This window comes from Corvus moneduloides, chromosome 6 (assembly GCF_009650955.1).
Source record: "Corvus moneduloides isolate bCorMon1 chromosome 6, bCorMon1.pri, whole genome shotgun sequence".
Lineage (NCBI taxonomy): Eukaryota > Metazoa > Chordata > Aves > Passeriformes > Corvidae > Corvus > Corvus moneduloides.
In genome coordinates this window covers 11,295,500-11,312,114 of record NC_045481.1, presented here as the reverse complement: position 1 = coordinate 11,312,114, position 16,615 = coordinate 11,295,500, and the positions used below count along the sequence as shown (strand labels likewise).

Below are 16,615 nucleotides of genomic sequence, written 5' to 3'. Positions count from 1 at the left end.
AAGCATTTACTCCCAATAGCTCAGCATTACCTGACAGCAACTGCTAAGGATACGGGTTTGTGGGCTTGGTTATTGAAAGTACTTGGCGGTGTCCACAAACACTCCTGCCCTCATGCTATTCTCCTATCACCCATGGCCCTGAGCTCTGCTCTTAGCTCTAGTCGTAATGACCGAGTATTTATTGTACTGTGTACACAACCATGCACAACAATACTTCTATGGCAAACGCTGTTGTCTAAGGTGTGTCAAGCACAGCCCTTCTAGTGGACATAAATCAGTGGAAACTCATTCATTACGTCTTACTTTATTAAGTAGCCCTTTGTTCCTATTCTTTGCTACTGTGATGTTTTTCCTTTCTCATAGCTTTAGCTTTTAGGATCTAGAGTCTTTAGTAGTCCCAAAAATTTCTTTCTTTTTTTTTTTTTTTTTTTAGATTTCTCCAACCTGTGATGTTTTAGAATTCATCTGATCCAAAGTACCAGCTTTAGAGCTGTTCAAGAAAGATTTTGCATATTTCTAAGTATTCTGTGTCAGAAGGAATTTCTGCCCTTTAAATTCAAGTGAAAGTTGGGGTTTGCCATTACTCAGGAAAATTATCTAATTTTACCCCACTGAAAAATGAACAGTGGAAAAATTCAGATCTTTAGTCTACAACTCAAAAGTTCCTTAGTATTTGTGGAATGTTCACAACATTTGTTGATAAGAGAAACTGCTCCAAGGATTCCTACAACCAAGGCAGTGCTCTTAAATCAAAGGTTTTGATCCAAACTTGCCACCTACAACCTGTAACAGATTCAGATACTCTATGGATCAAAGGAACACACGTATAATACACACAGGCCATAATACCTTTTATGAATTAAAAAAATAAAGCAAGTTAAAGAGGACCCAGGGACGGCAACATTCTGGAGCAACATTCCTCATGATGCAAGTAAGCCAGAGCTGCACTGATATTGCTCCTCCTAATGCTGAAGTAACATGACTAAGTAAAAAAAAAAAAACCATATATATATATACCATATATATACCTGGTTTTATCCATCCACCTCCTAAACTGATGAAACTTCCTGGTAGAGAAGCCACTGATTTTACTTACACAGCCCATCAATGATGTATGTCTGTCTACTTTATTACATATTTTCATTGTCATTCTTTAAATCATTTTCTTCATACTGTTAGCAATTGATTTTTTCAAGTGTCTTTTTAAAACAGGACTGTCTGATTTGGCCTGAATACATATTTAATCCTTTAATGCCTCAAAATAAATATTCTGCTTCATAGTAGCCAGACATTGCACTTGACAGTACAAGGACACACAGCTATTATATCATCTTTTTTGGGAAACATGGGATATACAAGTATACAGAAAATTTGGCCCTTTGTTTAAACTTTGTAAGTGTTTTTTTCCCCTCAGAAATACATATCTGTCTTCCAAAAATAACATGTCACAAGATTAATGAATATTCCCTTTGTTAAAAACTTTCACATTCTCTGGTCAAGAGGAAAAAATGTCCAGCTAGTAATTAATCTGCGCTCTGGTTCAAGGACAGAATTATTTACTTACAAACTTGGAATGCCAGAGATTGAAAACACATTTTCATCAGGATACTAACAATACTGAGAGTATAGGTTGGGTCTGAAGAACACAGGTAAAATTCTTAAAATATTTACCATGAAATATGTTTGATTATTTATCCTTATTAGCATTGAAGTTTTCACTGGGCATCAGTATTTCTGTCTCAAACTAAATAAACCTAAGTTGAGCTAAAAATTTACATTAAGTTTTTTGTTGGAAGTAGTCCTGATGTTCCCACAAATGCTAAAAAATTTTCAGCATATATTGTGTGTTTAGATGGAAATCAATTCTTCTTTTCTTCAGGAATATTATTTCTAGCATAACATTTTAGAGACCCTGCACTTATTCTATTCTGTCCACAAAGCTCTAAATAGTTTCTCATTTGGCCTGCATTTGAATATCTGAAGACTGAACTGCATTTTTAACTTTTCCAGATAGCAATTCCTATTTTAAGAACATTTGTTTTTATCTGCTGTATGCAGAGTTCCCTTCAGAAAACAAGCACTGCAGGAGCAAAAATCTCTCCCAGTAATCTAATTACAGCAAACAAATTCCTGAGGCCAAAAATTCACACCCCATTGTCTTCCTGGAAGATTTTGTCATGACCTTAAATCTTCACACCTTCTTCTGGTAAACTACAGGGAAAAGATGGAAGCACAGATGTAATTTTTATTTGTCATCCTGGGAGACAAATCCTAGCACTTCCAGTAAATTGCTGCCCAATTTCAAGGAGAGTGAGATTTTTGATTAATCTTCTTAAGCTGTAGACCATGTAAGGAGAAGCACAAACCTTTCACAGGGATGCCTCACACAGGATAACTCTCAGACTTTCAGTTTTCCACTGATGCAGCACAAAGCAGGCAGACTTGGGAGAAGAACCAGAGCAGAAAGGTTCAGCTGGAAGAGCAGAAAGCTGCAGCAGATCTTTCCACATTGTCACCCAGTTCTGCACTTGGTGCAAAGCCTTCCTCCACAGAAGCAAGCAGATCTGAATTGGAACAGAATGAAGCTACAAATTACATAATTTATAAGCTCAGCCAAAATAATGTAAAATTAATAGTTTGTTTCCCTTCCCATTTATTTATAAACAAATACACCTTGAATATGCTCGAATATCATTTATATGTGCTTTCCACAAATGCTCAAGCAATCATATGGTACAAATACTATATATAAGTGAGCCTCTGAACTGATGCACAAGCATTCATAGAAACCATATTTTAAAACTTCATGATGAACAATGGTGCCAGGCACTCAAAAGTGTATCCAATTTTGTAGCAGAAGCTATCTTTAACATGGACCAGAAATTAACCACTTAGAGTTACACTCGAGTTTCAAATTTATCTGAATCAAGACTGCCAGGGAAATTATCAATAACAATCTTTTTTTTATTATAAAAAATCTTTAAATCTGAATAATGAATAATTCAAAATATCTGCTTTGTTCTTAAAATGTAGTGAAGTAAAGTGAGAATCTACATTTATCAAATAAATTATTCATTGTAAGATTAGTCATTCTGTTCTGCCAATCATATCACACAAACAGACTCAATTGCTAGCATTATGGCTTGAGAAGAAACCTTGCCTGATCTTAGCTTACAGTTTCAGCAAAATCACTTAGTCAAACATAGAACTTCAACACAGAGGCTATCATTCAGATAATGTCACATATCAAAGAAAATAAATGTAGTCTGAAGAAACCACTTAACCTAACAAATCTTCAAATAAAAACAAATTAGGTAGCTTAAAAAATAAGTTATATGAAACCACTGAAATACTAGGCTGTTCCAGAAAGAAAAGGGTATTATAAATTTTTGAAGCAAAAGATAGTTATTAGAGAGTATAAATATTATAGGCACAACATTTTTGAATACTGATATGAAATTTTGCAAGAAAGTAGGAGTCTCTAATTTGTATTGCAGTCTGAGACTCAGTTACTTTAGAAACTACGACACAAACAAACTTCTAATATTAGCTCTTCAAATTCTTTTGTCCCATTCAAGTACACCTAGTGAATCAGGTTCATCAGTACAGATAACAGAGCTTACATAACACTATTTTGCTGGAAAACAGAGATTTCAATCAACTCAATAAATAGTGAATACGGAAACAACATTAATTTTTCAAACCATGAGTCAATATTAAAGATCTATGATATTTTAAACTAGAGTGAGCACTTATCCCTTCTTATTTGTGCATTATTTGTTATAACTCATAAACATGATTCATTTAATTTTGCCTAGACTTTTTTATACTCAAGAGATATAATGACTGTTCAGAATCAAATACAAACTAAGTTGCACACACAAAAGTAAAACACAAAGACCAAACAGGTATTAATTTCAGAAAATACAAGTATTCCTACCAGGAGCTTGAAAATAAGAAAACAATTGAAGAAATTATTATGACCATTGAACGATTTACAAATATTTCATTTTTTCCTTCAATCTCCAGGTCTTAAGAATCCTAAATAATAGGAAATTTCATTTCAAATGAAATAATAAATCTCAAGTTTTCACAACTGAGAACAAAGCTTTACAAAACTAAGAAAATGTGTTTTAAAAAATTAGAAACCAGAATGCAATTAAAATTAAATAATAGTATATTTTTGGGACAAACATACTGATACTGAGACTAATCTGATTGACGATTTTTAGTGTCTGCTACAACAGGTTACTTTCAACTAACTGACTGACTTTTATCTCATATCATAAAATCATATAATCACAGAATGGTTTGGATTAGAAGGGACCTCAGAGATCACCTAATTCCAACTCCCCTGCCATGGGCAGGGACACCTTCCACTAGACCAGGTTGCTCAAAGCCCCATCCAGCCTGGGCTTCAACACTACTGGGGATGGGGCAGCCACAACTTCTCTGGGTAACCTGTGCCAGTGCCTCACCACCCTCACAGTAAAGAATTTCTTCTTAATACCTAATCTAAACATCTAATATCTACTCCCTTTAGCAGGTTTGACGTCATTCCCCATTGTCCTATCACTCCATGCCATTGTAAAAAGTCCCCCTTCAGTTCTCTTATAGCCCCTTTAGCTACTGGAAGGTGCAACAAGTTCCCCCTGGAGCCTTCTCTACTCCAGGCTGAACATCCCCAACTCTCTCAGCCTGTCTTCACACGAGAGATGAAACCCGTCCCTCCAATATGTCGGCTGCACCAAACAGCTTCATGTCATCTTCAAACTTGCGGAGAGTGCCCTCAGTCCCACTGTCCGTGTCACCAACAAAGATGTCAGAGAGCACTAGTGCCAGTATTGACCCCTGAGGAAGGCTATTATCATTAATAAAAGACAGCATTTCTTAAGAGCCAGTGTTTAACAAAAAATAGACCACATTCTAGACACTGGCTTTATTCTCACTGTAGTGCAAAGGTTCTCGTTAAATCTTATTTGAAGAAGACATAATATTGAAAAAAATTACCCAACAGAGAGCATTGTCTAATGTCCAAGTGTATTTGCACTGAGTTAATAATGCAACCACTGTGGAAGTATTTTTCAATGCCTCAGAAAAGCTTCATTAAAATTAGGAGCTGAAAAAAGACTATGCATCACATTATCTGTGCATTATTGTATTTATATTAAAAGTCATATCCTGTTATTCAAACCCTTACAGTAAAGCCTTGCTCTACAAAATCACCACAAAAATTACTAGATATATCTGTCTACATAACTCAAAAATCCTCCAGCACTATTCTTTATACAGAAGCTTTAGTGGAGCCAGGGAAAGTAATATTTGTTAAAAATATTAATAGATATAATCCTTTTTAATAAACATATTTTAATATTGCACTTTATTTGTGGAACTTTACTAAAATCTGAAACTTTATTGATGCTACGGGAGAAATAAAATATGGGCTCCATTTTATCCTGGCTGACTCATATAAATAAATAAGTAAATAGACAAATAAAATAGATAATAATAAAAAAAATGAAATATTTTAAGCCCACCTTAAAATATTTCCCTTTTTTAAGGAAAATCCAGAGGCTATTTTGATAAGTATGAAAATCTAAACATTTCAATCTGCAGTGGCCATTTAAAAAAGAAGTTGTTGAAATGCTAGGCTTGAAGGAAAAGAAAGTAAGCAGCAAAAAACATCAGATGAAGGAAATGCAATTTTAAAAAAAATATTGTAAACCAGACAAAATTGTATAGTCCTAACTGAAAGAGCACAGGAAGGATAATGTGACAGGCAGGCATATACTTTTAGAAGCAACACACTTCATTTTGTACATTTTGTTCCCTTGGCTTGTCAATGTGTAAAGAACAAACACCAACCTGGAGTCTTATTCACCAGATAAGGAATTGTGTTATAGCTGAACTCAATTAACCACCAGCTGAAGAATTTGATCCAGGAAGCTTAGGATGCTTAGAAACAGAATGAGTGAAATGCACAGAACAATTTTTATCATTTTAGAATAATTATACTCAAGAAAAAAAAAAAGGATAAATTTAGGGAAATAAATATAAAAATTACAGATATTCTCTTTAAAACAACTTTTTCACTAAGAGAACTAGTGGAATATTATCTAGATATTATTTCTATAAGTATACAACTGTGTGGAAAAAAGTGACTGCCAATGGCTCATTTTCAAACTAGGTTATGCTTGAGAAGGTCTCAGAACAGTTGAAGTCATTAATAACTTGGTGGAACAGGAAATAGTCCCAAAACTTGGGCAAAGACAGAAGTGGAAGAGACTGAAAGCAATTTGAAAGAGAAGATCCAAAGTAAGTGTGATAAATTGGTGGGGAGAGGGGAATGAAATCACTTAGATGAAATTTTATAAAGTTCAAAGTTCTGCATTAAAAGAAAATCTCAAATATATAGTATCAAAAAGGGGAGGCTGGAAAAGAAAGAACTGGGTAAGTTGGATCACAGACTGAATATGAGTCAACTGTAGACGAACGTTTCAAAACAGAATAATATAATTCTGTGTTTATTAAAAATAAAGCTCTACATAAAACATGGGAGGAAATTATCCACTCTACTAATGACTGGTAAAGCCTCTGCTACATCTATTTTGGTCTCTCAATTTTAAGAAAGATGTGGTAAACTGGAAAGAGTCCTGAGGAGAACAAAGAACAAGGGGAAATTTATAAAATGTGACCAATCAGGAAAAAACAGAAGACTGAAGACAGAATTATAAACATCAGCCAATGTTGACTTTAAAAATTTTAAAGTCATCACATGTCCTGTTTCCATCAAAGGATGGCAAGGAGTAATTAGCTTCACATGTGGATGAAGACTTAGATTAGATGTTAGGAAAAGTCTTTATAGCAGAGAGACAGGCCCTCCTAGTGTGGGTACAAGAAGGCTGGTCAGGAAAGTAACCACAGCATTACTTCGCTCCAAAGCAAAATTTTCAGCTGAAAATGGATTAAGGAAAATGACTGCAATCAGAATAGGAGGAGGGAGATGCTGGCTCTCCAGCAAATAGCCTCTTTCACTCAGTCTCAGTCTGCTGCGTCAAATACTCATTACCAACTCCTTTCCTGGTTAAAATTGGTACAAGCAACGGCTTGAAGTTTTCCTTGGTCTTATCAGGTGGCATCAGACCCTGTCTTTTGTCTATGAAATGGAAAGTGGGAAATATTTTTTATCAAAAGACAGCTGTGGATAACTTGGAACAGTAGCCTTGCACCAGTGGTTGATTCCCTGCCATCTTAACAAAGTGAGTTTCACATGAAGCTGTGCTTGTACTTTGGGGAGGTACCATACTAACTTTTTAAATATCTCTTCCTCTCTGATACAGTTATGGTTACATCTAGCATCCTCTTCCTGCCCTTTCATTACACAGACCATCCAAGTTTATGGTCAGTCCCTAGCAAGCAAATGCACTGGACAAGAAGATAACAGCTACAGCAAAAGAAACTCCAAAACTCACCATATGAGGCATAAGGGTATTAAATCTATAAACCTGCAGTTGCAGAAGAAATATGTATTTTCCTCCATCTTGATATTCTGGCCAAGCATATTTGTTTGGACTTGCAAATAGTCTGGTTCAAATAAGCTGTTTCTCTGAGTAGCTGATTTTAAAGTTTCCTCTTGCGAGAAAATTTTCTTGTTGTTTTGCAGATAAAAATGAATGTATTTTGAAAAGACTGTCTACATCCATGGGGGCAGAATAATATTTTGACAGAGGAAATGCCAATGTTTCTCTGCTTCATTCCTGGCCAAAGTCACTCACCAAGGTATGGGAGGTGCTGGGCAAAGGTCAGGTCTTTGGGTGCATTTTGGCTAAATTTCTTCCTGGCTTAAGAAGGTTATTTGGGAACTATTGGCTCCAATGAATGCAGATAGTATCTGTGATTCTTTTTTGGGTAATTCATGTGTTTAGTGCCCTTACCAACATGGAAGACTATGGTAGTTAACCCACTGCTTTTGTGGTGCCACGTTCCCCCTCCTGCTCTCCCCTGCCCTTAGCCTTGACCACTCCCTCAGGCTCTCCCTATTGGTTCCTGTACCCCAACCCCACCCAGGGACTGCTCCTGAGCCCCTGACAAACCCCCCCAAGCCCGGATCATGAGGTCTCTCTACATCTGGGGATCGTGGGGACAAGATGTGATTAAAATCCTCTCAAGCCCTCGTGGGAGACCCTTCTTGCCTCGTTTGCCATCACTGGTTGTAGTGCTGCTAGCTGCTGGAGCAAGATCATGGGGCCGTCTGAAATGGACTACGGGAGGGCAGCCAGGGTCGAACTGCCCTAAGCAGCCCCGCTAAGCTCTCAGGAAGCTACAGCCTGCTAAGCAAAATCTAGTGATTGCAACAGAAGACCTTGTTTTCAAAGAGATAATGACTGACAATTTGACTTATGCTCATCTCTTTAATCTGCTGTGGGCTATAGTCACTGCTGAAGTGTGTTACAAGGAGCACACTGCAGTGCAGGATGCTGTTCAGGTGACAGCAGCTGACTGCTCCACTTCAGGATCTCCTTGGAAGTAAAGGCATTATCCAAACTATGCACAGAAAGTAGTATCATCATAAGGTGACTGACATTCTCCACAAGAGGTATCAATAACATTAATTTTCATGTTGCTGCTCTGTGCTTAGGCTGCAGAGTATGGTATTGGTCAGCTGCTCCTCTGCCTCAAACCTGGGGTGCCCCAGGGTGCCACCTGGCTCCTTCTCTCTCTGCCACAGTGCAGGATCTGTGGGCCCAAACTGCTGGACCATAACAGTCTTATTCAAGAACTCATCTGCCTGGTGTGCAGTCCCACCCTGACCCAACCAAAACGTCCTTCCACCCACATTTGACCCAGCATGTTATAGGGAATGAGAGGAGTTTTGTCAGATGCCTCACCAGATGCTGCCAGACATTGTAGGATGCCTTGCCTGAGCTTACCTGCAGTTGTTGGCTGTCTTACCTATTCCCAACATGGTACAGCTACATCCTACCCCTCTCTTGGAGCAGCTTCTCCAGTTCCAGTCAAGGCAGAAGCTTTGTGTAACACACAGTAAAACTTCAGGCACTGAAGTGCAACACAGGCACAACAGCAACAGACAGAACAGACTGACAATTTCTTCAAGTATTCCACCTAAGAGCAGGAACTGACTATAAAAAAGCACTGGAGAACTGCATCAGCAAAAGGTTCAGAGATAAAATAAACACTGTAAACATAATACAGCCTTTCATAGTAGGAGAAAGACCGAGGGAGGAGGAACAGTACAGCCTTTGCTGTTTTGACTGGCATCACTGCTTGTCTCGGTCTCACAGGTTGCCAGGTTAAGGTTTTGTTTTGAATCAGTCATTTCCCTTTGAACAGTGGCAACTGTTACCATTGTTACCCTGTTACACTGAATATAAAACAAAATTTCCACCAGCAGCTTTCCTACCATATGTTTATTCTAGGAGGCAGCAGGCAGCTAGGATTTGGTAGCAATCAGAGTGAGGAAACATTTGCAGGACCTGTCTCAACAATATGATTGCCTCAATCACAGCAATATCATACAGGAGGAGACACTGAATTCACAACTGCTGTCCATGAGACCTAACCTAAGAAATCTAATAATGTGAGGATTTTTTTCTCTTTAATTGAAAGGTTAGTATTTCAAGAATCATCCCTCTGAAGTGTAAAGCATACACTTGAAGTATTAGTCCTGAAACTGTGTCAATCATGTTTTAACTGCAAAATCATTTAACAGATTTCTTTGAAACACTTTCACTTTTTCTCCACAATAAATCTAGACACATCCTGGTAAAAGCAGTTTCCCACAGAAAAGTGATATGAGGGGTGTAAAAAACGATTTCATAAGGTTTTCATATTAGCACATTTCATATTAGCACATTAGCATTAGGAAGATGAGTTTGAATATCTCCAAAAGCTATCATGATTTCCTAGTTACTTATGGAAAATATTATAAAATTACACCCGTTTACTTATGATGTAGGTCTTCTTTCAAATCATTTAGCTATGAGGAACTAGATGTATTAAAATCAATGTAATCTCTCTTTATAAGAACACCTTCACAGTTAAATCAGATTATTATTGCAGTGCTTTGTAGTTCAATAAAGCAGGTCAGTAAATAATGAGTGCCCCCTCTTTGCATTAATTCCTAGAGCGGATGCCAAATTACCAGTGATCTCTCACCCCTAAACAAATTTTCTTAAATATTTGGTAAGATAGCTAGAAGTTCCTAGAAGTGGTTGAGAATAAACTACCCATATGGTCTCCTGGACTTAAAAAAAGCTGAAGTCTGATGTAATGTTACAGGCATTGGATGATAGTTTATTAATAACAGCTTGTATTTTTGAAAGAACCTAGAAGAGTTAGACTTCCAAATCCAAGTGGCCTTTAGAGGGAAATTGTTGCTAAATCCCATAGGTTCTTTTGAAATCCCAGACATCATTAAAAACTAGGAGAGGAGAAAGATACATCATTTTGACCTTAAAAGGAATCTACTGTCAATAATTTCAGCTGCTTTCATTCAAATGAAAGGTATATTTTTATGAATGAGAATGAATGGTCTTCAGCAATGCTAGAATTTAGCTAACATTCAAATTACCCTTCTTGTAGGTAAAATAAACTTCTTATATCAAAGTAGTGTAGTTTATTCAGGTAAAACAAACTTCTTATATCAAAGTAGTGTTGTTTATTAATTATTCTGCAAGTAGCTAGATAACCACCTTTGACTTGTTTAACTGCACTTCATTTTTTGAACATTAACAGGAACACTTTATATGTGTGAGATTTATGTCATGCTGTGACAATTTTTACAAGATTTAGAGACCAGTATGTGAAGAAAGCAAATCTTTTAGAAGGTATGAGAAACAAGACAAGGATGGGGGTGTTGAGCTTTTAATGAAATATAGATGCCGATATCATTGCAAAAATGTATACACAAGAAAAAAACCAGAAGTCTAATCAGCCTAAGTTCATTGTTATGGCAATGGATCTGCCCCAGGAAAGTTTTGCTGTCCTTGTTCTGATTGGTCATTTCTTAGTGCCAAGTGATTTCTCTGAGCTCTGAAGTTGTTGCCTTCAGTGTTTCAGCTGGAGAGAATAAGCAATTAAGAAAAATTACTATGAAAGCAGACTATAAATAAATTAAAATACTGTATCAGAAAGGGGCCAGTCTGCACTTTTGCAAGTGGTAAATACAAGACAGGAACTCTTTTTTCCCAGTTTACCCCCTCTCCCCTCTACCTATTTATTTCCAAGCTCACAGAGTACATCAGGAAAAGCACCACTGAAAAAAAAAATAGGAGTAGGCAAGAGAGGAACATGCAACAGATGTTAAGACATGCACAGAAAAACATGCAAGTGAAAAATACACAAATTAAATTCAAGGTTTTGAGTTGCTTTCTTTTATTTACTTGTGCTGAAGACTAACAAGCTCTTCATTACATCACATTATGATCACATTATGTGTAATTAAAGTGTGTTACATTTCAGATTCTGAAAAGCTGATGTGGTGAAGCAAGTTTCTGGAAAATATGTATAAAGATGTTTGAAGTATTTGTATCCTTTCACTTAATAATGCCCAGTTAAATAAAATCTGACAGCTTCCTTATTAAAACTATGAAGTGATGTAAAACATCCTCCCTCAAGGACTCCTCAAATATAAAATAAACAGAATGTAAAGAGTGCACACTTTTCTCTCTCCACAAAATGTTCCTGTCTTTTGGCTGAAACAAAGAAGCTGCATAAAGTTAGCTGCATGTCCCAGTAACCAAGGGAAGAAATTGGAAAATAACCCTGCCAATTGAAACTCCAGGAGTTTTTTTGGCCAAGGTAGTGTCAACACAGTGTCCCTTTGGCCAACCAAGAGGTTACTGAAACAGAAGAAAAAATACACAGAGTTGTCAAAAATGTCCATGAACAGATAGGGTCAAATTTTCCAAAGACAAAAGCCTTTTTCAAGCAGACAAAAGAATCAGCATGAATTATACACCTGTATTTGCCACAGTGCCACATGAAAATGCTGGAGCATAAGTAGATGGGAACAAAGACAGAAAACAAACCAGTGGAAAATGTTCAGACCCCACTTTTTTTCTTTTTTTGTTCTTTTTTTTTTCCCCCCCACAGAAAGAAGTACAAGGGGAATTTTTCACTCTCCAGTGTTCTGGATGCCAAAAGTTTCAAATACATAAGAAGTGAACATCTGTGCAAATTTCATCCACAATATAAACTCTCAGCTTGGACCTGCTCTGGCAATTTGCACATAAGGAAATCTAATCTCTGTGTTTAGTGATAATAGTTGCACTTTCAAATGTAAGCACAAGTTTTTGTATGAACAAATCAATCATTAAAGATAGAGGGTCAAAAGTGATCAGAAAGTGCCAGAATCATCCATTGAAGAATTCTTCTAAAAGTGGATGATCCACTACTAACATTGGAAGAGATATAACATCTATTGGAGCCAGTAATGCTCCTTGCAACTAATTAACTAAGATGGCTGACAACCAAATATTCCAGATAGTCGTGACTGTAGAGTTGTCTGGAGACTTGACTGGATTTAGGGGAGGACACTCAACATGACTGTAATCTTTTTTTCAACTGTATTCTTACATTGGTGGACCCATACCCTCCCAAGACCCTTAAAAGAAAAAGAAAATTGTTGACTAAGTCAGAAGACATCTGGCAGACTTAGTGGAATGCACTGATTGTGTTCAATGACATCTGCTCCACAGAGAAGCATTACCTGGCTCTGTTCAGAATAAGCCAGCTGTCCAGTCAGCTGGAATGAGCAGTCAGAGGCATCTGAAGAAATCAGAAATACGACAAATACATAGTGCATTCAGATTAATCAAGAAATGGCCTTTCTTGGTAAAAAGGTAGGCATCCAAAGGAAAAAGGATTGCCAATTGAAGATTGTGTGTCTCTCTAGAAGTATTTCCATAGGGACATTTCTTTGGATCAGGATGATGGGAAGGAGAAGATTTGCCAATGTGTACCCTACATGCACAAGCAGCTTTCTGAGAAGTGGCAGCCAAAATGGCTTTGTGGCTTACACGAGATTTACATTGAATAACTCTGCTGCTAAATCAAGATTCTTGACTTTGTACATGCTCTAGAGGGGCTGTTTCTTGAACTGGAGGGAAGAAGTTGTTTACATCCTTTTATGGCAACTGACAATATTTCTACAAATATTCTAACCTCTCGCCACAGGGAAAAAAGAACCCAATCATGCTATGATTCAGGTCCAACATATACCTTAAATGAAGTAATATAATAAAATAAATATACAAGGAAGCATTTGGAGAAAATGCCCATGTGAAACAGCCTCTACCAGAGTTCCTGAGTGACTGATTTTGTAAGATTCAAACTAGCATCACCATTCAGAAGAGCTTTAAACTAAGAGACCCAAGGAAGAAAACTGGAAAAAGTCATGTTCCAGTCTCCAAATCCCTCTTTGCTACACAGGCAAAAGAAAAACAGTTGAAAGAGTTCAGCAAAAAGAAAAAAACACCAGCAGAAGCAGCAAAGAGAAAAGTGTAAGCAGAGAATATAGAGTAATCATGGAGACAATTCAGTTAGTGAAAGGATTATAAAGGATTGAGTTGAAGTGGGTGAGGTAACAGAGAGACAACTTTGCTGTTTGGAAACCAATGAAAGGTGGCAAGGTTACAAACCAGAGGAAGTGAAACCAATAGGGGAGGACATGAAATTAGACAGTAGAGCCATAACAAGACTTGGTGGACTAACATTCATTATTGGAAAGTGGATATTGAAATATATGATAATCTTCTGAAAGCTGGAAATAAAATCAGGAGTAGAATACTGCCATAGTTTAATAAAGACCACTTCTGCAAATAAAAATCTGTATTAACATGGATAAAACCATAGCTTTTAAGGTCAAAATCAATTTGAATGAAGGGCTTTAAAATGAATTAGGGTCAGAAGTTTGCCATTGCCTCGCATAGATCAAATCTGAACCTGGATGAGGACCTCATTAATATTTTGTTGGAAAGAAAATGGCTGTCAGAAATTGTATCACTGTGTGGACACATAAATTTCCCAGACATATTGGAAAAACATGCTACCAAATATGGTAGGACCTACTTGTTCCTGAATGCGATAGCCAACATATTTCTTCACTAAGTGTACTGTGACTAATAAGTACCATTACAAAAAAGGTTCTGGTCAGCTGGAAATGACAGATCCAGCAGAAGACCTGGGCACAGAACTTAATCACAAGATTACGATGAGTCACCAGAGTGACGATAAAGCGCAATGTGATACTAGCCCACAGCAAAAGCAAAGTATTTCCAATAGAAATTGGGATGTATTAATATCATTATAAAAGAAAACAGTAAACTGAAGACAGTGCTCTGTGTTACGTTGTGTGCAAAGATGAACTCAGACCAGAACAGGTGGAAGGAAGGTCTAGTCATCCTTGTGTGGAACTGAGAGCCTACTTTGAGAGGAGAGACAAAAATGAGAGCACAGATGAAATGTGGCTGCTCTCTATGAACTGTGTTAGCATAAGGTAAGAACTGGAGGACTAACTATGGGGTTACGTTGGGAGGGAAATAAAGTGGCCTGAATTAATTTAAGAAAGAAAAAAAGAACAAGTTTCCTTACAATCAGCTGCATAAAGCCTTGAACAAGCTTCCTGAAAGAAGTGCAAGAGCAAAAAGTAATGATGAAAGACATTGAGGCTAGGAATGGGATTACATGATGCAGTTCATCCCCAGCACAGAATACTGCAAATAATGGTCCAGTAAAACCCTTCCCCTGTTCAATGTCCACATAAAATTATTAAGCATACGTGAGATGCAGCTTTTCATCAATAGATACCAAGCTACTCATACACGACAGTTAATACCTGTATAATATAGCACATAGAATCAGAGCAGCATAGAATGGTTTGGGTTGGAAGGGACCTTAGGGCTCATATTCCAACCTCCCAATACATTTAATACTTAGTCCTCTACATGCTGTACAAAGCTGTAGTGATTTATATAAATGTAAGACATTGTTTAATATATTGGATTTTTTTTTTGCACTGTATATAATAAGATTCATAAGACCTATACTACAGAAAATGTGGAAATATGAGCTAAATCTATGTAGCATCAACTAGTATCAAATACCATTGGCTTTTCACAATGCAAATTACATTTTTTTATTTTCTTTCTTTCTTTCTTTCTTCCTCCCATCTTCTGTTTAAAACATGAACAATAAATAAAACAAAAGGGTCACATTTAGAAAGCAGAGATGAAAATGGGTGTTAGCTTTGACATATATAGCTATGTTCAAAATGCAATACACTATATAATGTGCTTTTTTCTCCTCTGTTTCAAAGTGTCCAATACCACATATAATGCTATGTGTAGGTAAAGTTTTTTCAGATCTTATTGTCATAAATGTTACTTTTTTGTGTTATCTACAGTGGACCTGAGGAACAAACTGCTCCTAGCTGTCACTGGGTCAGTGAACTTCCAAAATGAATTAATCATTTATGACAACTAATAATTTATGTAGCAATGTAAGATAGAACAATGAATTCAGCATCAAAATTGCATTTTTCAGGAAGTAAGTGTCTGTGAGTATGGGGTCAGAAAATAATTTCATCTCAATTTCAGCCATTCATTTTGATGGATATGGGGATATTTCAACTTTCCTTTACTGTAGGGGTAGTAGCTGCTGCTATATGAAGGCAAGAGATGAGATATGAATTGAGGCTCCGTTGTAATGTAGTTTTCCTCCCTTTCACATAGAGTGTGTCTTCCTTTATATATAAGTGTTGCAGTGCTAGGTTTGGTTTAACAAGCTGCAGCTTTCCTGGAGAGCACAGCAGAGCTGCTTAGGGCAGGGCAGCCATTCTGCCCTCCCGTAGTCCTTTTTGGTCAGCCCTGAACTCCTGCTCTGGCTAGCTGGGCTCTGCAACACAGAGATAGCAAAAGAGGCAGAAGAGGGACCCTCATAGAGGCCTCAGAGGACTTTCATTGTTGCATCGCATCCAGGTGGTTTCCTGAGGCTGAGAGACCTCCTGGTCACAGAGCAGGGGGGTTTTCTCAGGGTCTCAGGGGTGGTACATGGGTGGAGTTGGGGTACAGGAACCAGTAGGGAGTAGCCAGGGCTAGGGGCAGGGGAAAGGGGGGGAACAATGTGGAATAAGAAAAGCAGTGGGTAAATAGACCACCACATCCCCCCCTTTCATATTAAATTGAAAAGGGAAGGGCATAATTTTTATACAACAGAAAAAATGGTAAAACCATGCAAAATAGTTAAATTTAAAGTGATGAGGCGATTGGTTGTTGTTGACTTTGGAGATTGGTGCTGGTTGAGTTCTCAAACAGCAGCTGCTTTTGTAGCTTATCGCGTTCTTTCTTCTGCTGGGGCTGCTGGGATGACATCTTTTCAGTTGCTACTTTCTTCACTTCTCGTCAGGGTGGCCTGGCGAGTATGGGAGGGGGGTGCTGTGTCGCGGTTCCTGCGCTGTGCGGTGCGCGGAGCCGCAGCGCCACACCGATACCCTCAGGGCAGGCTGGCCCGTGTGATCCCAGGGGTTTTTTGGGGTTTTTTTTTCACTTTCGGCACGGGCGCTGCTCTCACGCCGCAGTCCCAAGCTGCCCGGCAG

At 37.7% G+C, this 16,615-nt stretch overlaps 1 long non-coding RNA gene across 1 annotated transcript in view; it reads right to left on the bottom strand.

Annotated features, from left to right (window-relative positions):
• The window catches only part of LOC116445149, a 274,986-nt gene that overhangs the window by 134,074 nt on the left and 124,297 nt on the right, over positions 1–16,615 (bottom strand). Inside the window, exon 9 of the long non-coding RNA XR_004240674.1 lies at positions 2,367–2,564. This is a non-coding gene — a long non-coding RNA (uncharacterized LOC116445149). The remainder of the gene's footprint in view (positions 1–2,366; positions 2,565–16,615) is intronic.